The 23,117-nt window shown below is 47.9% G+C and overlaps 1 protein-coding gene and 1 non-coding gene across 3 annotated transcripts in view; one reads left to right on the top strand and one right to left on the bottom strand.

Annotated features, from left to right (window-relative positions):
- The window catches only part of GGTA1 (glycoprotein alpha-galactosyltransferase 1 (inactive)), a 61,202-nt gene extending 40,934 nt beyond the window's left edge, over positions 1-20,268 (bottom strand). The window contains exon 1 of one of the 2 annotated variants that reach the window (XM_072960043.1): positions 19,944-20,268. The gene's annotated coding sequence lies outside the window, so the exon portion shown is untranslated. The remainder of the gene's footprint in view (positions 1-19,943) is intronic. The other variant, XM_072960044.1, reaches the window with a different exon arrangement.
- On the top strand, positions 12,714-12,792 carry TRNAF-AAA (transfer RNA phenylalanine (anticodon AAA)). The gene has a single exon. It is a non-coding gene; the product is annotated as a tRNA-Phe (tRNA).
- Positions 20,269-23,117: the final 2,849 nt, after the last annotated feature.

Raw genomic sequence — 23,117 nt, forward strand, 5'->3', positions numbered from 1 at the left:
GTGAGGCGAGGCGGCTGGGGCTAGTACCCAGGTGCCTGGCATCACTCCAGGACAAGCTGCCCCTTAACCACAGCACAGGAGATCAACAGCTCAGGGAAGGGGCTGAGGGCTGCTGTCAATGGTCTTCTAGAGTTTCCTTATTTATGTCTGAGAAAATCCTAGAAGACTGCCAGGGGTGGCCACGTCTCTGTTCTTCCTTCTCCCTCCTCCAACTACTCCCGAAGCTCTTGAGTGATTTTGGATGCCACAATGGGACACAGAAATGCCATGGGAAGAGGTGAGCATCATGTGTGGACTGAAGACAAGTGAGGCATCCAATTTGGAAAGAAATCCCTCTCATAAACATGCAATAGCTCAGAAATGGAGCAAAAAACACCTAAATATATGCTCCACTTACAAACACCATATAGATCTGTGATGAAAAACGTGGTTTGGATACCCTGACTCAACCCCATTGCCTCTGCCTTCCCCATGCATTTAGCACCTAGAGCTCCCAGCAGGTATCACCCGTCCTCTTCACGGCTGTTGCGTTCTTCACTGAGCTTCTGCTTTTCATTCCCCCAGAGACGGTGGCAACTGCCTGTCCCTTCTTGGTCCTCTGCTTAGTACTTGGGCTGAGAAGTGGCGTTGGGGTTTTTCGTCTCTGGGCTTGGTTTCCTAGCACTCACAGTGCAACACCTACAGCCTGCTGTCTGTGCCACCAGCCTGCCTATCTCAGCTTGCGGAGTTTATGTTAGCATGCTAGGTCCAGAAGAGATATCCTGCTCTACCAAATATTTCCAGCTCTCCACCTTTGTGGTAGGATTTCATTTCCTGGTCCCCTTGTGGTTGGGTAGGGCCCTGGAACTCATCTGACCAATAAGATGTGAGTTGGCCCAAGCATTTAATTGTAGGTGGAAAACCCTCTAGGCCTCTCTTTCTCTGTACCATGAAATATATTCAGAAGGCGACTCTTCCATCAGCCTGGCTCCTTGAGAGAAGAGCACAGCCCCAGTGGACCCAAGATGCTCATATTAATTAGTAAGAAATAAACCTTTATGGGTTTGGCTCCTAAGATTCAGGGGTTATTTGTTTCTGCAGCATAACCTACTCCATCCTGACTGATACACTGCCCATCTCACACAGAGTAGGATATTCTCTAGATATTAGTCTATCTTCTTCCTTATAAAACCTTTACCCTCCTCACCAATGAGAGCCTTGCATGAACAAAGGAAAGTGAAATGGAGGCAAGAACATTTCTCCAAGGTCCTGTGGAAAGTTTTTCCTCCTAAATCCCAGAAATGGGTGAACATTCAGCTAAATTTGAAAGGCGTGAGAAGTTCAGAGTGTTGACTTCTATGGCCTCCCTTTCCTATGAAACAGGAAACTAGGTCACTTGATGAGATCTAGTCGGGCTAGCAGCTTGAGAGCCACCCAGTTTAGGAGCAGATGCCTTGAGCACTGGGAAAGGGCACTGACTAGGGATGAGGACACAGGGTGCCAAGCAGCACTGCAACCCTTCTGGGGTTGTAACTGAGCCAGTTGCACAGTCCCATTCACTAGGTCAGGGACAATGACAGAGATGGTAACTCATTGGCTCCCTCCCCAGTTAGGGACTGACTGGCCAGGAGGGAGATGTGGTTAAGCGTAACAAAGGAGGCATGATTTAACTGGCTGATCGAGGGAGGAAAGGAGATGGTGCTCACTGCACCCCTATAAAGTCAATTCTACTGTCATTCCCATTTTACAGAGAGGAAAACTGAGGCTCAGAAAGGCGCTATCTCTTGCCCAAGATCAGTCAGCTAAGGAGCAGAGTGAGAAGGATTACAAGTCTCCCTGGCACAGAGGTTCAGCCACCACACAGGCTCTTTCACCCAGAAGCCATTTCACTCCCTCTGAGCTCCCCCCGCCCCTTATCAGGCTTACATTCTGCACCTTTACTTCCACTATTAATTACTCAACATAATTACATATACCCCATTCCAGATTGTGTGTTCCTGGAGAACAGAAATCTGAACCTTACATAATAATAGTAACAACAGCAGCAGTAGCAGCAAGTGCTACCATTTCTTGAATGCTTATGACAAGCCAGGCTGGGTTCTAAGCACTTTACGCTCAGCACTCAGTTCTCACTAAACTCTGCGAGAGGAGGTACTGGAGTCATCCTCATTTTACAGATGAGAAAGCATCTCAGTTTGGCGGAGCTGAAATGCAATCCCTAATATTAATATTTTAATAACTATAGTTTGATTTGAGTCATTTCCTCTATAATCCTATTCATTTTATTTTTCACATTTGAAAACATCTTCAGAAGGGGTCTTAGGCTCCTCCAGAGGCCAAAGGAGTATATGGCATGATACAGGTTAAGAAGCCCTGCAGAGGCAGATGCCTGGATTCCAGAGGCAGGGTTCTGTGCCCCAGAATCCCACAGAACCCAGAATTCCTAGCTGGTATGGGGTAAGGGCTATACCATCTTCATGCAACAGTGGGAAGTGAGTCGTAGCTACTTTATCCCATCCACACATCATAAATACATAAATACCATAGATACTTTAATTTCAGCAGTGTGAGCCCATGTTTAACATTCATCATAATAAACAAATCACTTGTTTACCCAATTTAAGAAAAACAGTTTTTAGCATCCAGTGTGCTAATTAGAAAAGCATCAATTGGTGTTCACAAATTGGGGCAACCAGAGGGCTTGCAGCAGCTGCCTCTGGATAGGATGCTGGTGACTCCATCCCCAGACTGTGCATCCTTGAGGGCAGATTGGCTGAGCATCTCTAGTAGATTTGCTTTCTTAACTTCTGAGCACTGGCTTGGTCCAAGCAGCACTCACCTAATATCCTATACAGTATATGATGAAGTTGTATACTTTATAAAACGTTATGAAACTAGAATTTACTTTAAATTCCAGGCATCCAAACATGTGCACTGAATCATGAGCCAGGCACAACTCCCTGGATTTCAGAAAACCTGAGCTATTATAGGACTTGGGAGTAGGGTAGCGGGGCCAACGCTCTCTGCCCAGAGCAGAGAGCTAGTTGCCCTCCTTGCCAGCTGGCCAGTGCTGAAGGCTGAGCCTCAGGACAGCCAGGTGACAGTCTGGCGCTGCCCCACCCAACGGGCTGTATGACCTTCCGTAAATTGCAGACTCCTTCTGGGCCGCGGTTTTCTTATCCGCCAAATATGGGGCTGTACTAGGTCCACGTCCAGCCAATAAACAATCACAAAGCACTGACTCTATGCCTGGTATTGCGGGGAATGCAGGGATTATACAAACTCCCGAAGGAGCTTACGTTCTAGCCGGGGAGCCAGGCCTGGAAGCAATTAACTACTACTCAAGAAGGAAGGAGATAAGTAGGAGTGGGGTGGAAGCCCCCTGTTGTGTTCTGGGGCCACAGAGGCAGGACTAAGCCACGCGGCACGGGGCTGGGCAGCCAGGCTGCAAAGGGGATAGGGCTGCTTTTAAAAACACTTTTTTTAATTGAAGTGTAGTGAGTTTATAATGCTGTGTTATTTTCTGGTGTACAGCATAGTGATTCAGATTATATATATGTGTGTGTGTATATATGTGTATATGTGTATATATATATATATATATATATATATATTCCTTTTCATTATAGGGTACTGCAAAGTATTGAATATAGTTCCCTGTGCTATACAGTAGGACCTTGTTTATCTATTTTATATATAGCAGTTAGTATCTGCAAATCCTGAACTCTCAATTTATCCCTCCACCCTACTCCCCACCACTTTCCACCCTGGTAGCCACAAGTTCGTTTTCTATGTCTGTGAGCCACTTCTGTTTTGTAAATAAGTTCATTTGTGTCACTTTTTTAGATTCCACATATAAGTGATGTCATATGGTATTTTTCTTTCTCTTTCTGGCTTTCTTCACTTAGTATGACAATCCTGGTCCATCCATGTTGCTGCAAATGGCATTATTTTATTTGTTTTAATGGCTAAGTGTATTCCATTGTATGTATATACCACATCTCCTTTATCCAATCATCTGTCGATGGATATCTGACATTTAATATATCTGATATTTGACATTTAAATCTGACATTTAAGTTGCTTCCATGTCCTGGCTATTGTAAACAGTGCTGCTGTGAACACTGGGGTGCATGTGTGATTTCTAATTAGTTTCCACAGGACATATGCAGGAAGGGGCTACTTTTGAACTGGGCTTCAGAGGGCGAGTAGGAGTCCTGTGGGTGGGGAAGAGCATTTGGGTTGAAGGACCAGCATCTGCAAATGCAGGGACCAGAAGGAGAACCTACCCCCACCACCTGCCAACCGGGAGCCCAGTGTAGACTGTGGAGCTGGGGTCACCCCTGATCAATCCATAGATCTACTGTCTTGGAGTCTAGAAGGAAGAGTCCTGGCAATCTGTATTTTTAACAACCTAAGTGATCCCGACGCGCAGAGGCAGTAGGTGTTATGGGTTGAGGGAAAAAATAAATGAATAAATACAAAAATGAACTGGACCTCAGGCAAGTCCTTTCCTCTCTCAAGATGTCTACCCTTCATTAAAATAAAGGTGCTGGATCAGCCTGGGGGTTTTCAAACTGTGTTCCAGAAATAGCCCAGAATCTCCCTGAAATCCTTCAGAGACATAGAGAGGAGCTGGTGGCACATAGAAGGCTGGACTTTGAGCCCCATCCACCCTCTCCAGATCATCTCTCCTTTAATCTCATTGCTATTTTGTTTGTAGTAAAGATTCCTTGGCTGCAAAGAACTTTTAAAACCACTGAATTGGATGATCCCCGAGAATCCCCAAGGAGAAATTTTAAAATTTCTTGAAGGCAGCAACTTATCTTTATTGAATATTGCTCAGACAAGTATGAACAGAGCATAAGGCTGTTTACCAGAGGCAAGTTATTTATTTTATCATCATATTTTAAAATCTTTTGCTGTGGCCCAGGAATCAATGAGTGGAGAGAAAAAAAAATGTGTGGTACAGCAACTCAATGGAATATTATGCAACCTTTAAAAAACACTTTTGAGGGATAGTTAATGAAAAGGAAAATTAAGTGAGAAAGTCAGATACAAAATTGCACACAGACTATGATTTACTGTAGATCATATACGTCAAAAAGGTCGGTCATGTGTGGCAGTTCTTCAAAAAAAATTGAACATAGAATTACCATATGATCCAGCAACCATACTTCTGGTTATAAGTCCCAAAGAATTGAAAGCAGATGTAAAATGCATAATCTTAGAAATCAGATGGAATTTGGGTTAACTGTAAATTTGTATTGATAATTCTGACATTTTTATTCACTAAACTTTCTTTTAACTAAAAAAAAAAAAAAAGAAGAAGAAGAAAAGAAAGCAGGGATTCAAAGAGATATTTGTACACCAATATCCAAACAGCAGAATTCACAATAGCCAAAAAGGTGGAAGCAAGTCCAATGCCCATCCATGAGTGAATGGATAAACAAATGTGGTCTAGACACACAATGGAATGTTGTTTGGCTTCGAAGAGGCATGAAATTCTGACACATGCTTCAACGTGGATAAATCTCGAAAATATTATGCTAAGTGAAATAAGCCAGACACAGAAGGACAAATAATGTATGATTTTACGTAGATGAGATACCTAGAGCAGTCAAATTCATAGAGACAGAAAGCAGAATAGTGGTTACCAGGGGCTGCGGGGAGTAGGAAATGGGAAATTCTTGCTTAATTGGCACAGAGCTTCTCTTTGGGTTGATGGCAAAGTTCTGGAGATGGACACTGGTGATGGCTGCCCAGTATGGAAATGCTTAGTGCTATTGGCTGGGACATTCAAAAAGTGTTCAGAGGGTCTATGTTATGTATATTTTACCACAATTTAAAAAAAAAATACTGGCCAGAACAAGCTGCACGTGGTAACAGTGGTGAATTCTGTGCAATGAGATTGTGATCACTTTCGCCTTTCCACTTCTCTGCAGTTTTCAAATGTTCTACAATGAGAATACATTACTTTTAAAACCAGATAAAAAGCTATTTAATTAAATAAATCTAGTGGTTCTCTGACACTTTCCAAAAACTGCATTGTTATGTTTTGTGTAAACGTCAGCAATACTTTCTCTACTTAATTAATAAAAAGGAGCCAAGTTCAAGGATGCCAATAAAGGATCCACCAAGCTGCTCAGTCAAAGTAAATGACAAGCAGAGTGGTCCTCCATTTTCAGACTAGTTGTTCTCCTCTCTATTGAAATAAATATCAAATAGAGACAGAACCAAAACAGATCCTCTAATGAGCCTCCCAAGAAGCCGTCTGGCTTGGGGGAAAAAAAAAGCTCAGAGGCAAACTGAAGAGAGAAAGAAAAATGGGGAATAGCCAGTGTTTTTTTAGGACATTAACTCACTGCAGCTGGGAAAGTGACTTTGTCAGTGAATTTCTATCCCTTCTACTTCTGGAAGCCGTTCTCGTGTAGAATGAATTCAGAACGGTGGGGTGGTGCTCACCATTTGCATTCACTGCAAATCCATTTCTTCCAGCACCTCCGACCCCAGCTAAATGTTGAACAAAGATTTAAAGACTATTGTTTTGAAGGGCGGCCATGTGTCTGCCTGCCAGGGTGCCCTCTGCCCTCAACCGCATGGGTCCACTTTTCTGGCTCCTGGGCCCTTTGCTCAGGACTGGCTCAAGGGCACACAGACCAGAAGGTAGCTTCCAATATGAGCAGGCTGAGGCTACCCTCACAGTGGCCCCTCCCTGGCTGGTGATCTCAGTGTCCTTACTAACCAGCGGGCAGAAGGGTACCCACCTTGCAGGCTTAGGGGGAAGTTAAAGGGTGCTGCCTGTGGGAAGTGTCTACTGAGATGCTGAACGCATAGAAGGTCCTCCCAAGCTGGTGCCTTTATTTCCTAGAAGTTCACTGTTCAAGATTCACGTGTCTTGGTGGGGCATTGGTACCAAGTGTGGTTTATGCTACATGGTGACTTACAGGATTACGATAAAACAGCGAGGGGAGTGGTGGTGGTGGATGGGGGAAAGGCTCCTTTAGTCTTGGAGGAGACATGGGAGGGGAGCCGGCAGTCCCACGGCCATAGTCTGCCTCCCACCGTGACTGGCTTTCACAGGAAGTCTGTGAGACTCACAGAGCAGGAAGGTTGGCTCCACTTTACAGATGAAGAAACAGAGGCTCAAGGAGGCTGACTGTCTTAGTCAAAGTCACACTGGTAGGAAACAGCCAGTTTTAGGGTTTTCTAAAACCCCCTTGGCGTGAAGTTGGAGAGGAGTGTCCCGGTAACTTTAGCTCTGCCACTAACTTGTTTGTTTAATTCATTGTTTATCTCCTGCCTCTTTCCTTTTAAAAAAAAGTTTTAAAGAAGTCGGGGGTTGGGGAGAAGAAATATTCTTGGGGGCACCAAACTAAGTCAGTTTCCCATCTCTGAACTTCGGTTTTCTCATCTATAAAATGAAGCACTTCCTGCCTCAAGACCTTTGTGCATGTTATTCCCTCTGCCTGGGACACCTTCCCCCCCGCCACACCCATTCACCCCCCTCCACACCCATTCACCCCCCTCATGTCCTTTTAGTCTCAGCTACAATGTCACTTCCCAAGGGAAGAGACTGGTTCTCCTTGTAACGTCTTGTTCTTTTCCTTGAGGGCACTGACCGCTATTTGTACATGTATTTGTGATTATTTACTAATATATGCCTCCCCCCCAGACAGAAAGTTCCCTCTTAGTCAGAATCAGGGTGAGAGGTGGCATTGAATAGTATTTGACCAGAAAAAAAGTTCTCAGGGCTCTGCCAGCAGCCAGCTCTAAGATCTTAAGAAAGTACCCTCCCTTCCCTACCCACCTCCACCCTAACCCAGCTTCTCACCTGCACAACGTGGGGAGATGGACGGGGGGCATCTATTAGATTCCTGCCAGCTCACACATTCTATGATTGTATCATCTCAAAAACAACAATAAAACAAAACAAAACCCGAAACCTAAACCGAGGTGATTCCAGCATCCTATACGACCTAGGCCAGGCTCTTACACCCTGGGGGCCTCAGGCTCCCAGTCTGCAAAATGAAGCGCTTAAGCACAATCTTCCAGCTCTTTGCACCTCCAACAATTGTAATTCCTGTAAGGAAGGCCCCATCCTCCCCTTGCCCTTCACCAAGCTCTATCTTGGTCCAGGCTCACAAACAGGAAATGTGACATCCAGGAACAGATGAACTGTTTATTTCTCTACAGCCTGGGGGGCTGATGGGGAAACAAAGAGTTTCTGAACTTTTCCAGCTGAAGCCAGGACTCCATGCCCAAGACCTTTCCTAAGCAGTATAGGCAGAGGATGCTGCTGAGGTCTGGCTGGGCGCCCCCACGGCACCCCGACCCTGTGTATTCACAGTCAGCCCCGCAGCACAGAGTTAATAGATTAGCGGGTCTTGGGGATGTTATCTTGTGACTGTCACTCTGATGCTTAACTGAAGGTGATAAAACCCCTGGACCTCTGGGGTCCAGCGCAGGCCGGTGTGACCTTAGGGAAGCCCCCGCCCCTCTCTGGGCTTCCCCATCTACTGAGTGACAGGGCTGGATCTGGGGCTATGCCAGCTCCCCACTCGCTCTGATGTCTTCTTTCTGAAGGCAGCGTGCGGCCCTGAGGGGCCACCTCATCTGGCCTGTGTCTGGGTCCCAGATCTCTCTCTTACCACGTGGCCTTGGGAAACGGCTAAATCTTTCTCTGCCTTTGTTTCTTCAAAGGAAAACTGGGGTTTCTGGATGACAGAAAGGCAGGGCTCCTGGAAAGCTCCTAGGACAGCGTCTGGAGTAAGTGCCCAGGAGGCATGAACTGTTACCGTTTTATGATGTCTCCAGTTTCTCAATTGTTTCCCTTTCCCAGCTTGCCATCTGTTGAAGGGACAAGCAGAGCTCAGACAGCCCGGCAGGCCCTGCTGTCCTCGTCCAAGCCCCATCCCTCAGAGAAAGCAAAGCTGAACCTCAGTGTGAGCCGAGCATGGCAGGAAAAGGCAACTATGAGGGGAAGACAGAAAATCTCGTGACGCTGCCCCAGAGCAGATGGATTTGGGGGTCGGCTGCTCCCCGGGGTTGCTGGGCACCAGGCAAGGCCTCCAGCCGCACCCAGATTCAGTAGCTGAGGGGGGAGGGCCCCTGGCCTATCTCCAACTTGCCCTGGGGAGATGACCTTTCGGAGAGGAGGACAATGAGATGATGTCGGCCTGGGTTTATCTCTGTTCCTACTTCTGCCCTGAACCCCCGGGGAGGAGGAGACTGAGATGCTGGACTCAGTTATCTCAGCCCTGAGGGGAACGGAGGATGGATTAGGACGACTCTGTCTGACAGCACTGGCGGGCTCTCTCCCAGGGACATGGAGGTGTGGGCGGCACCGCCTCCCCCTGCTCCTAACCAGGAGGGTCCGAAAACCTGCCTGGCCTCAGTGTTCCCACCTGCAAAGGGAGGAGACTCAGACACCTGTTTCCGCCAGCCACTGTGAGGCTCAAAGTGCGGCTGCAGACTGCTGCTGCCTGTTCCTCCATGGGGAGGCACAGAAATTGGGAGTAATTTACTTTTACTGTATTTTACCAAAGGACCAGTCCACAGAAGACTAGAAATAAAGGAAGAAAAGACTGGTCTTTTATCGCACTGTCCTAAGATGTAAAGCATGATGCGAGCAACAGGTCGGGCCCCTGTCCCACCTCCTGATGCCGCCCCACTTGGCTCCAGTGGGCTCTGTGGTCTGGGTGGAGTTATGGGCCCCCATCTTGCTGGCACAACTCACTTAGGCAGACTTCCCTCCTTGACCCTGTAGCCTAACACCCAGTGGCAAATGCAATATCTGCTGGGCCCTGAAATATGCACTGCCCCCGAGCAGGGCTGGGCCGGGACCAGTCACCGCCGCTCGAGGGAAGCCACATTGCGACCACAAAAACTGACAGTCCTAAGGACCAGTGCGCTGGTTTTTAACCTTGAAGATACTCAATTGAGAATCTCTGGGTTTTCTGTTTTGTCTTTTTAGTGGAGCTACTGGGGATTGAACCCAGGACCTCATGCATGCTAAGCACGCACTCTACCACTGAGCTACACCCTCCCCTAACAGTCTGGCTACACTGTGGGGAAAGGGATATCTTTATGGGGTGCAGAGACTTTACAGTTGAAGGGAACCCTAGACGTCTCTGCTCAAACCCTTTTACAGATGAGAGAGCTCAAGGAAAGATGCACCTTATAGCAGGGGCAGGATTTGAACCCTTGAAGGCTCCTAGCCCTACCTCCATTCATGCAATCAATCCGTGGTTATAAAGGCCAATTCTGCATATGCAGTGTTCTAAGCACTGGGGATTCGGGGATGAACCACTCACAGAAGTCCTCTGTTCTCACAGAGCTGACATTCTAGTTGGTAAACAAATAAAATCCATCTTTATAATTACAAAATGATTAAGGACATAATTTTGGGTGGGGAAAAGGGTTATAAAGCAAATAAAAGACACTGGCATTTTAGAGAGTGACTGTGGGCAGGGGCTGTTTGGGGCTGGCCCATTTGCACTGGGTCTTCTGGGGTCCCCAAGGACCTCCCAAGCCAACAGCACACTGGAGTTGGCTCATGCTGGTTCCAAGAGCCAATTGTTAAATTTTCAAGAATTTGGCAAGCCAGTTGTTGAACATGGCATGATTAAAAATTAAATTATAAGCTTCCAACTAAATGAATTCTAGTAGGAACAAAGGTAATCATCAAAGCTCATCACATCCTAATTGTTTTACTGCATTGCTATACTCTTGAGGTTACTTACATCTTTTGTATCTAGACACAGCAGAGAAAACTGGATAACAGCATGGTCCCAACTCCTCCAGTGGTACCTGGAAACTGGTCATGGTGGAAATGTTTATACTGTGGAAACTGGCAAATACCACATGTCACATGTCTTCATTTTTCAAAGAGCTGGTCATGGAACTTTTACCAGCAAATCTTGACCTCTGGCTCGAATCAAGGCCTTCTGTGTTTGCGGGAGCAAGATCTGTCTGTTCAGGCAAAAGAACCACTCTCTTCAGCAGTACTTATCCAGGGTCTGTAAGATGGTGATTCATTCATTTGTTTGTTTCTGTGTTGTTGATCAGTTAAATCCTATCAGTAAGTGTCCTGAGGAGGTAAAAATTTAAAGGGACACTGCAGGGAATCTGTTTGTGTAAATGTGTGTGGTCACTTATGAATTCCTCTAGGTTTGCACATGTTGGGTTTCTTTCCTTGGAGAACAGAACTGTTAACGGTAAAGTTACTGTTACTTCTACTACTACTACTAACAGTAGCTGCCATTTAATAGCACCAAGTCAGGCACTAGACATATATTATCTCTAAAGTCCACACCAACCCATTTTACACATGAGAACGTTGAGGTTCAGGGGGTCAATACCTTGACCAATGCCAGGCTGCCTTTCTGAAAGTTCCCCCAGAAGATTTCTCCCTCCCACATCTGTGGCTCTGTGACTCTCTCCTCAGACCTGCAGGATTCTATGGCACTAGAGGACCCCCATCTCTGGTGGCTTTGGAGGATTTTGTGACTTCTCAGCTTAGTGTCAGGAACCCCGTCTGACCACCAAAGCAGAATGAGTCAGACACTGCCCCTGGCCATTCATTTGCACCTGGAATGCAGGAGAGTGAGCTGGGCCTGGTCATTTACTAGCTTTGCATCGTAAAGAAGTAGCACTAAGGTTCAGAAGCCAGTGAAATGTTACAGCAGCTCCAGTGGTGGCAAGAATTAGCCCCTATTGTGAGCCCCTAACTGTGCTGTCTGTTGCCTGACCTCTCCTGGTTTGGGGCAGCTTGGTTTTCCAGCCTCCCCGGGGATACTGTGAGCAACAAAACAGTCCTTCCGGTACATGCCTCTTCTGCCTCTCTGAGCTAGAGTCTCCATCAGTTGCTTGCAACCATGATTTCTGACCGGTACCTCTTTTCTTGTGCTGCTCTGTCAGTCTAAAAGCCACAAATGTTCACTGAGCATTTTCATACCAGGGAAGGAATCCCTAATCCCTCAATTAATTTGCACACAGGAATATTAATTCCCCCTTCCTATACTCAGCTCTAACATTAGAGTTTGCTGTACAAAATACCAATCCACAGACAACTGTAGATCTAGTCAACCAAGAGCAAATCCAGACAGCATCCTTGCTCCCCGTGAGCATATCCCCCTTAAAGAAAACCCCACCCTTGATTTTGTGAAGTGTTTTGTCTATCCCTACCCATGCGGGCAAGTTCCTCTTGGGGACAGCTGGCCGGCCACTTGAGGACTCGAGGTTTCCCTGGAGGGGGAGAAAGGACAGCTGCACTTCTGCATGTGGATGCTGCCAACCCCGACGTCACCCCTCTGGGCAGCTGACCCATTGCCCCAGGCTTGCTCCCTCCTTGGTGCCCCTTCAGACACCAGGGCCATCTGGATTCTGGAATAGCCACGGGGAAGATCAGGATGACCGGTTCTCAGGGCTTTTTCACTTTTCACCTTCTAACTCCTGAAGGCTCAGTTTGAGGGTCACTTCCTCAGGGAAGCCCTCCCTGACCCCTTCCCCCAGCAGGTTCAGGCCCCTGTGACCCTCCCCCCCTGCCGTACTTCTCCCTTATGGCTCTCTCTGTGCAACTGGATGTTCGATGACTGTCTCCCAAGCTGAATTCTAGCCTCTGCAAGGCAGGGGTTGTAGCTCTCCACTTGCTGCTAATCTCAGGTAACTAGCACAGCACATAGTAGATGCTCAAGAAATTCTGGACACTTTAATAAATGAGTGAAATGGTAGGAGGTGGGGGTAATAGCTCAGTGGTAGAGCACATGCCTAAAATGCACGAGGTCCTGGGTTCAATCCCCAGGACCTCCATTAAAAAAAAAAAAGTGAGTGAATGACATTATGGTGGCTCAGTGAATGCTGAATGAATATCTGACTCATAGCATGAGTCCCTGTGACAGGAACATCTTTCAGAACCACAGTTCCTGATGCCCAAACTCACAAATAGGGGCTGACAGTTTGGGATCCCTCTGGGCACAGCTGCCACTCCTCCTTTGCTCATTTTTAGTTTGACTGTTCGTTTCCTATGGGTTTGGACTTGCTCTGTTTAACAGCAGATACTGCTCAGAGAGCAGTTTGCCATGAAACCAAGGCTCCAATAGCTCCCACTGCTGGTGGCACCGTCTCACTTTCAGCCCTTTCTTCCCCTCCCCTGCCCCCCTCCCCACGTGGAGCCAAGTCCAGGGCATTTAAAGCAAGGCTCTGGAAAGTAAGCGTGGACTGGAATGGAGTTGAAACTTTTATTAAGAGCTAGAAAACAAACTTATGGTTTGGGGAGGAATAAATTGGGAGCTCAGGATTTGCACATACTAACCACTATATATAAAATAAACAAGGTCCTACTGTAGAGCAGAGGGAACTATATCAATATCTTGTAATGGCCTGAAATGAAAAAGAATATGAAAAGGAATATATATATTATATTTATAACTGAATCACTATGTTGCACACCAGAAGTTAACACAACATTGTAAATCGACTATACTTCATTTTAAAAAAAAAGGAACTAATCATAAGACCTGGCCTCTCTCTCCACAGCCTCTTACGGCTGCTATTTCTCATTCTCTCTGGCTAATTTTGGGCTGAGTAGTGCCTGGCAGGGGCCCTCTCCTGGGCTGGACATGGATCTGGGCCCCAGCACCGCCCCCCCCAACTTGAGAATCACCTTCACTGCTCACAGCCCACCAGGATCTCTAAGCCAAACTATGTTCAGCATCAGGACTGCACTTTTGTGCCTCAGTTTTGCCACTTCATTCTTGAGAGATTTGGGGCAAAAGATAAAAACTCTAAGCCTCAGTTTCCCCACATGTAAAATGGGGGGGAGGGGAGGATAATTCCTGCTTTGCTGACTTCACAGGGCTTTTGTGAGGCTCGAGTGAGGTGCATATACGGTCTCACTTGTCTAACTGTCCACTAGCGCAGAGAACTCCAGGAAGAACAACTCTGTATTTTTCCCTTCCCAGCAGGGTCTTGCTGTCGATCCACAGCCAGCTGATCTCTTCCAGAACCCACTCTTCTACCCAGCCTCTCAACCAGGCCACCCTCTTGGCCACATCCTTCTAGAAACCCTTCTCCCTCTGCCTTCCCAGATGTGCTCCCACTGGGCTCTCCTCTGCCTCGGATCACTCACTCTCAGTTAGAACCTGGCCCAAGCGGCAGCGCCAGGCTTTTTCCTGCCATGCGTATCTGCCAACCACACACGGCCTGAGACAGGAACTCCAGGAAGCACGTGCCCCATGCTCAGCTCCCTGGAGAATGCCTGCATGCGGTTTCCCTCTGGGGCACAAAATGTGAGCACAAAACATCGGATCCCCACCACCGCTCCTCGAGGAGACTTTGTTTGGCCACAAAGCCGGAGTCTGAGTCCTGCCAACAGCCACAGCCAGGTCTGACCACAGGCAGCCGAGGTCGATCGCTTCCATGCTGGGTGGAGACAAGTGGAGCAGATCAGCTCTTGATGATATGTTTTTACTTCCTCTTTTTTAGAACTGCGAGCGCTTTTATAAATAATTCTGGGTTAAGTCTACCATCCATGGTCCGAATCTACATCACTTTTTGACTTCCCAGACTGACCCATGTGGCCTCACTCTCTTAGGACGACGGAGGGTGAAGCTTTTCTCAGCAGACCTTTCAGCCCAGGCGGAGGGGGCGGTACTTTGCCCCAGGTCTGACAGGCATTAGGAAGACAAACTCAGGCAGTGGGCCTCCAGAGGCCACTCTTACCCACCAGTGAGGGTCAGGTAAAGAGCACTGTGGTCACAGGCACAGTGCCCTCTGGTTCCAGCAGCTCACAATCAGGAGGGAAAAAAAGGCGACATGTGACAGAATGTATCCAGGGCAGTGTACTGAAGGATGCCCAGACACCTGGGGGCTGGGAAGTCGGGAGGCAGTGCCTAATTCATGAAAGGCAGGATGAAGAGATTGGCTTCTCAGAGAGGGTGATGATTAAGTTGGGTCTTGAAGGATGAGCAGGAGTCTGCAGGTGGGTTTGGGGAGGAGGTGGGGAGGTTGTTCTAAGAAGAGGAAGCAGCATGAGAAAAAGCCCAGAGGCATCAAACCAGGAGAGGGTTTCAGGAATTGCCATAGTTCCCTCAGGCTGGAACAGATATTCCAGAGGGTGGGGAGGTGAGGGTGGTGAGAGGTTCGGAGAGCAGCTCATGCAAGACCTTGGATGTCACCTCAAGGAACATATGCTTTACCCTGAGAGCAGAGAGGAGCCTTGGAAAAATGGAAAACCCTCATTAATTTGGTGTCTGGAAAGAGGACTTAGGGTGCAGGGAGAGGATTTACTGGAGGATGCAAGTCTGGAGCAGAGAACAGGGAGCACACAGCAGAAGAGTCCGGGCTAAAGAGGGCTGCATGCCAACTCAGCAGGGGCAGTGGGGTTGGAAGTAAAGGAATTCTTTGGAGAGCTGGTAAAGAGGTAGGATTGACAGAATTAGATTAGATGGGGGTGGGGCAGGGTGATGATGATGATGCTCAGACAGAGGAACCACTTGTGCAAGGATAGAGACACTTGAAAGGCCACTGTCATGCTGAGGAAAGGGGAACATGGTACCAAAGAGCAGGCTGTGTGATGGGGATTAGTTTGGAGAACAATAAGTGGGAACCTGCATGAAGGACTTTCTAACAAATGTATGTGGTCCATTGAATTGTTGTTCCCAAGTATCCATTCTGGGCCAATAGGTAAAGCATATATCTCTGTCCTATTGACTTTGGAGTTGGTCATATGATTGGCTTTGATCAATGCAATATGAGTAGAAATGACCATGTGCCAGTTCAGAGTGGAGATTTTAAGAAGCATAACACATATCAGCTTTCACCGTATACCAGGTCTAGTGGCAGCTTCAGCCTGGGTCTTGGGATGAGAAGATACATGGAGTTGATATTCTGTCTGGCTAGCACCTGGAGCAAATCTACAAAACCATGTAGTCACAGCTCCCCTCCAGCAGACGTATAGTGTGAATGATAAATAAACCTTTGTGGTCGTAAACTAAGATCTTGGGGGGGAAATGTTTGTTAAGCAGCATAACTGCAGCCATAGCTAACTGATTTATACTATATATATATATATATATATATATATATATATATATATATATATGAGCTAAGAAGGGAGCAGATAGTGAAAAACCTCACATGTCATGATGAGGAGTTGTGCATATGGAGAGTCAACAGAGAATTTTGTAGTTGATGAACTTTCTCATCTTTGTTGACTCACATCCAGTTTTAGAAACAGAGACATCCGTCTTTCTTTCAAAGCCAATCCTCCCTACTCCCTCCTGCTCCTCCTAGCATCTAGCTCTATCCGCCATCCCGCCCTTCTTCTGGACTGAATCCTTCCCCTGAGACTATATCTCAGTTGCCTTTTCCATCCTAAAATCCTTTCCTTCACCCTATATTCCTACAACTATAGCTCAATCTCTCCTTTGACCTCCTCAAACAAAATTCTTGAAAGAGCTGACTCTACTCACCATCTCTACTTCTCTCTCACCTACCAGCAATCTAGCTTACCTGCCCTCCATGCCACCAAAACTGCCCTCACTGTATTCCAGTACTCTCCTGATTGCCCAGTGCAACCCAGCTCTTATCTTTCTCAATTCCTCCACACCACTTAGCTTGGAACTAAATTCATTATCTCTTTGCCCAACCACAAACATTCCCGTTTCCATATTCCCTCGGCTAGAAACACCATCATTCATCCAGTGACCCATGACAGAAAGCCAGCATGAGCTAATGAACTCTGTTCTGGATTTATCCAGTCTGCAGTGCCTTTGAGACATCTAAGAAGAGATACCCAAAGGGCAATGAAATGTGTGAATTCTGGGCCTACAACAGAGATCTGAACTGGAGATAAAAGACGCGTATTATAGTGATAGCATTTAGCCATGAGTATGAATCAGCTTGCCTATTTACCTAGCACAAGGAAGAGAACTTTAAACCTCAGTTGATACACAGAGAACTCTCCTGAGCCCATACATTCCTATTCCAAACGTTCCAATTCCAGGTACAATTTGGTTCCTTCCCTCCGGAGTAATGGCCTCCATACAACCATCTTATTTCATATTCTTCCCCCTGAAATCACATTGTCTTCTCCAGCAACTCTTAAAATTCCATCATAAAAGCAGAAGCTATAAGATACCCCTACCAGGCATGAAAATGGCTATTTGTATTGTCAAGGACATGGAATAATCCTAAGTCTGACACATTGCTGTGGGAATGTAAAATGATATAGCCTAGGACCCATCAATTTCACTCCTAAGTTACAACGAAAGTCCATAAAAGACTTCTACATGAAATAATAGCCCAGAATGGAAATAACCCAAATATTCATCACCAGGAGGAGAAATAAGCAAATGATGGTAGAGCCATAAAATGGAATACCACTCAGCAGTAAGAAGGAAAAAACTACTCATTTACACAACAACACAGGTGAATTTAACAAACTCTACATTGTCAAGTGAAATAAGCCAGACATGAAACAGATGCATAGTGTGATTCCATTTCCATGAAGTCCAAGAGCAGACGAAATTAATCAAAAGTGAGGAAAATCAGAAAATGGTTGCTTGGAAGGGTGGAAGGAACATTAATTGGAAATTAATTTCTACAATGATGCAAAGGTTTCATATCTCATTTTGCATGGTGGTGACATAGGTGCAAACAGCTGTCAAAACTTGTGGAACCTGACACTTAGAATCTGGATTTTATTGGAGGACATTATACTTCGGTTAAAAATTAGGAAAATAATTTTGTAAAATGTCTATAAAAAAGACTAAAATAAAGAGAATGTACGAAGCAGAAAACACATTCAGTTCAAATATAATTATACTTATGCTATGAATGCACCTATATGAATGTCCAGCCCCCACTTAGTGTAGCCCTCTTTCAGCAATTCTCCCCTCACCCTTGCCCCCATCTTGATGACATCTGTCCATTAGCCATTTTTGGGCCATCATGAGAGATGATATAATGGAAAGAGCAGAAGCCTTAGAGCCAGATAGAGCTGCATTCAAATCCCAGCTGCCATTTACGAGCTCAGTGCCCACGAGTTACTCAGAGTCTCTGAATCTTCATTTCCTCAATGATAAAATGGACTGATGATATATACCCTCCCCTGTTGGGCTGGGCAGTGTGCTGATGAGTTTCTGGAGAAACTAGTACTTTTGACCTCAGCCAGTGAAACAAACTTGCATGTGAAAGTCCCTGGAAAAGCTCAGAGGATGAGACTCACAGGCTTCTCCCTGAAGGGTAAGGAGGCGGCCCTGGGGCCCTGGAGTTAGGGGTCTAGGCCGACTGGTGCTGTGAGCTGAGTCGGTGGCTCAGCGCCACCAAGGCCGGGAAAAGGCGTTCCTGACCTATGACTAAGGAGTGGGGGGTTTCCTGGTCAGGCATGGCCCCTGGAGGGTCTTACCCAAATCCCTTTGCACACCTCTGGATTCAGTTTCCCCACCAAAAATAGCCAGATCTAGTGGACTGGCTCTGAAGAATTCCGTATCAAACACAGCCTCTGAGGTTTCCCAACATGTAGAAGACACAAAGGCAGAACTGAACTGGTTCTGTCTGAAGGAAGGAAGGGAAAGGTCCAAGCCCTGACGCCTAGGCGCCCCTCCCCCACCAGGGTGGCCCTTGAGCCAGGATCCTAGGCCTCCTAGGGGCAAAATTGGAAATCTCCCTGACCTTTCAGCTCTGTCTTACTCACTGTGCACCTGCTACATGTAACAATAACTGGGATCTGCACCTGCCTCCGCATCTGGTAGGGGTGGCAAGGTACACCCAGAAATATCTCAAGGTAGAAAGTGTTTAGTGTAGCCACGTAGACACACACACACACGCCCCCTCGCACTTTGCATTTTTGCATTTCCTTATTCACAAAAGCATCTCTGCTTCCTAATTGTGGAAACTGAGACTTTCCTCGGGAAAGCGTTTCTCAGCTGGAGACAGCGAGCCCAGCGCCCCTCCTGCATCGCCCGCCCCCTGAGACCCACCTATTTCTCAGTAAACGAAGGAGGCAACCAGGCCTGCTCCGGAGCCAGGGGTGCAAACGACAAGCAAAACCACAAAAGCAGCTGCCCGCGTCTCGGGTCTTTCCTGCGGGGAGGAGCAGCGCTCGCTGACGGTCTCCGCGCCGCCCTCCCTCCCGCCCCCGCCCGCGGGAAGGTTGGGGAATCTCAAGTCGCTCTGCCTTCTCTCTTCGCGCGCTGACATTTTTTTCCACTTTACTGTTTCTTGGACGCCTTTCAACAGTTTGTGCAACCATTCTGTTTAGCTGTTTTTCTGCCATTTTCAAACGCGGGGTGGTGTCTCTTTTGACTGGGAACTTGGTGATTCGAAGACTTGAAGGGACCCCTTCGCCTCCGCTCACCCTGATGCAGCAGGCCGCTTGGCTTCCAAAGTTACAACGTTTGGAACTTTCCCCAGGCCCGGTGTGGGGCTTGGTCCTCGGCTCTCCGAGCTCCCTGACCTCTCCTCCTCTGCGCCCCTGCTCTCAGGGTCCTTACGCCCCTCACTTCACCCTCCCAGGCTTCCCCTTCCTGGAGGCATCCTCTTCCCATCTCGTCCTGGGCGAGAGAGCCCTTCCCCTAGCCTGCTCCACAGATGGGGACAGATCCTTTCCTCCTTTCGAGACTTCCTCGGTGGTCCTACCCTGCGCCTCCTGAGCCTCCCCTCTCCTGCCCCAGCCCGCGGATCCCGTGGGAAGCCCTCAGCCCGCAGTCCCTTAGGCCGGAGTGTAGACGACTGGATAGAGGCAGCGACAGGCACAGGATGGGGACAGAGATGGGGTAAGAGTTGGGATCAGAGGTAGCGACAAGAACAAAAGCGGGGACACAGGCAGGGCAGCAACAGGGCAGGGCCGGCGCGGTGGCCCGTCCTCTCCCCGGGCCGCCCGCACCCCGCGCCCGCAACCCGGGGCCGGGCCGGGCTCGCGGCCTCCGGGGGCTCGGGCGGCTCCCCGCGGGACCCACCTGATCCGCAGAAGCTGGGCGCGCTCGGGGCTGGAGGGCGCCTCGGCTCCCGGCCCCGGTGGCGTCCTCGGCTGCCCGAACGGTCGGCGCGCTGCCTCCACCCGAGCCCCGCGGGGCGTGCCGGGGCGGGGTGTGCCGCCTGCGCTCCGGCCGGCGGGCCGCCGGGCGCTTCTCCCGGGCGGCGGGCAGCGCACGGCGGGCAGGGGCGCGAGGGAGCCGGCAGCGCTGGGCAGCGGGTGGCGTGCTCCCAGCCCCGCCCGGCCCGCAACTGTTTGTGCAGAGCGGGTCCCGCCCCGGACACGGCAGCTAGGAGGCCGGCGCGCGAGTGCGGGAGTGTCGGTGCGCGTGTGTCTGGTGGCGGGGAGGCGGGGAGGGGTGTTTGTTTCATTTTCACTCAGGCAGAAAAAAGCCTGAAACCAGCAAAAAAAAAAAAAAAAAAAAAGAAAAAAGAAAAAAAAAAGAAAGAAAAGAAAAGAAAAGAAAATCCCTGGTGAGGGTGGCTGGGCCTCTTTGCCTTCTCGGGCCTGCACGTGCTGGGGGTGGGGGTGGGGGTAGGGGTGGGGGGGCCCGAAGCATCAGAGCGTGGGGTGTTTTCTGTCACCCAGCACCGCAGGGAGGGGCCCCGGTGCCCTGGCGCCCCGCCAAACACGAGGGAAGCGGAGAGCCTGGGAGGTCTGATCCACCATTTGTTTCCTGGGGAAGGAAGGGCGCAGATGTAGACAGCGACAGGCCGGCAGGCTGGAGCCGCTCTTGCCGGAGCCCCCAAGTCCTGAGCTCTGGACGTGAGGAGTTGGTCACTGGGCAGCTAGCGCAGGCCCTGCCCGGGTTTATTGGCAGACTGCGTGGTCTTTGAGCCCAGGGTTTCTCCGACAGGATTCTCCATACACCCTGGGGTTCTCTACTAGATTTATTTCAGAAGGGAACTTAAAAAAAAAAAATCTATTGCAGAGTTTGTGCTTCTGCGCGCCCCCAGTATGACAATGATGCACTTCTGGCGAGTTGATGTAGGCACATCCGGCTGCCCTCACAAACTCACAACAGTCAACCTCACTCCTCGGGCTTGCTGACCATCTCTTTTGCCTGTGCAAAAAACTCGAAACTTCCGCCAGTTTCATTTGCTGTGGGAAGTCAATTCCAGAGACTAAGAAATCAGACTTAGACTAAGACTAAGTTCTTAAATATGTTGTTAATACCTTGGAACTGTAATTTCACAGCTTGAAAATGACACAGAGCCTGGGTGTGATGTCTAATTTTAATTGTTTCATAGTAATGAGAAAGGAACAGAGGCCTTGAAGGATGCAATGAGGCTGCAACGGGGGCTGGGTGATTCCTTGGAGCTTGGGAGAATGAAGTTTCCTGATGGGTCCAGTGGAGTAAAAATGGTGGGAGAATTGAATCATCAACCCCACACAGTGGCTCAGGAAAGACTGGCAGTCAGCACAACAGATCCTCAGCAAAAGCATAAACTACTGCATTATTGTCTTTGGTGAACTCACTTGTAATAGTTCATTAGTGGTGAATGTCACATTAATATTCAATGAGCAATGGTATAGGAAGTGCATTATTTCCCATTTTTCATTATTGCATTTGAGGATGCATTGTTTAAATTGCTCAGCTCATCAAATTGGATAACAAAGGATTTTTTTTCAAGAAAACTATGACAGTAATTCTGACAGTGGCTCAGGAGATGGCTCATAGTGATCAAGATCAAAAGATGATGACACAGGAAACAAAACATGTAAAACCTCACTCTGCTACCATTAAACTCGATATAAGAGGTTTGATTTCAGCAACACATCATCAGTCACATTAATTCAATGTTGTTAATTTGGATTTTATTGGTTTTGTGGTGGTGTTTGTATTTCCTTAGAAGATTTGTCTTGGTTTTATGGTTGGTTTAGAGGGCTATGAGCATGCGGACTTCATGCTTAATTTTAGGTTTATACCTATTTTGGTAACAATAAAATAAAGATAATTTAAATCAACACTGCCATTGTGGGTCTAGAAGTTTGGGGGGTTTTTCTATTTCTTTTTCTTTTTTGGTCTTGTTTTGCTTTGAGAGGAGCTATATAGTTCTCAAAATCTAACAGTTCTACTGACTGAATGTCTGAGCTGGAAAACACCTTCAAGATTGTATACATTAGCTTTGGGGTCAGGAGTTCTAGGTTTAAGGCCTTAGATGAGTCATTCTTCCCCTCCGAGACTCATTTGAGTCATCTGCTGAACGGGAATAAGATGACTAGTTCATGGGAGAGGAGAAATCAAAATGGGATGGCCGTTGGTGCCAGTGCTCTGGGGTCTACAGGACCATCACAGGGAGCGTGAGGCTGAATAGTCACGGAGGGAAAGGCAGGGCAGGCAAACACAGGTAGCTCTGATCGCTTGCCAGGCTTTGCTCCAAGTGCCCCACACCTACCTGAGCTCACTTCATCCTCTACAAACCCTAATCGCATCTCCGTTTTCCAGGGAAGAAAGCCAAGGCACAGGCAAGTTAAGCGACTTTGTTCACCCTCTCTTCTAGATATGACCAAAGTGCTCTGGGCCCAGAAGACCTTCCTTTCTGATTATCTCTTTTATTCTTTCAACAAATATTTATGGGCACCCCCCCTCTCTGTCAGCCCCTGTTCTTCAAGCTGAGGTCAGCAAGGCAAACAAACAAGATGGCATCATGGCCCCAGAGAAGCCTGCAGCCCAGACTGTAAACCAAGACCCACCTAATCAGTGATTTCAGGACCACAGCGATTAGGGCTCTGAGGGAGAGATACAGGGTGCCAAGGACCCTGAGACCAGGGGATGGAGGAGTTCACTAGGTGAAGACTTGGGCGAGAGTGACCACAGGCCAAAGTCTTTAGATGGGAGGGAAAAGGCCCATCGGTGATGGAAAGCTTCAACATCACAAAGACAGCTGTTCTTCGCAAATCAACCGAGAGACTCAAAACAAATTGAGTTTTTTCCCCAACAGAGTTTTTGTGGAACTTGGAGCCACTCCTAAAATTTGACTGGAAGAACAAAGGGCCAAATACGACTAAGATGGTCTTGACAAAGCAGGGGTGGGAAGAGTTGGGCTCTTGCTTGACCAGATATCAAGACGTCCTGTGAAACTCTAACAATGAATGCAGTACAGTTTTGGTGCCAGGATGGATTATGGAACAAATGGAACGGAATAAGGAGCTC

Source organism: Vicugna pacos, chromosome 4 (genome assembly GCF_048564905.1).
Source record: "Vicugna pacos chromosome 4, VicPac4, whole genome shotgun sequence".
NCBI lineage: Eukaryota > Metazoa > Chordata > Mammalia > Artiodactyla > Camelidae > Vicugna > Vicugna pacos.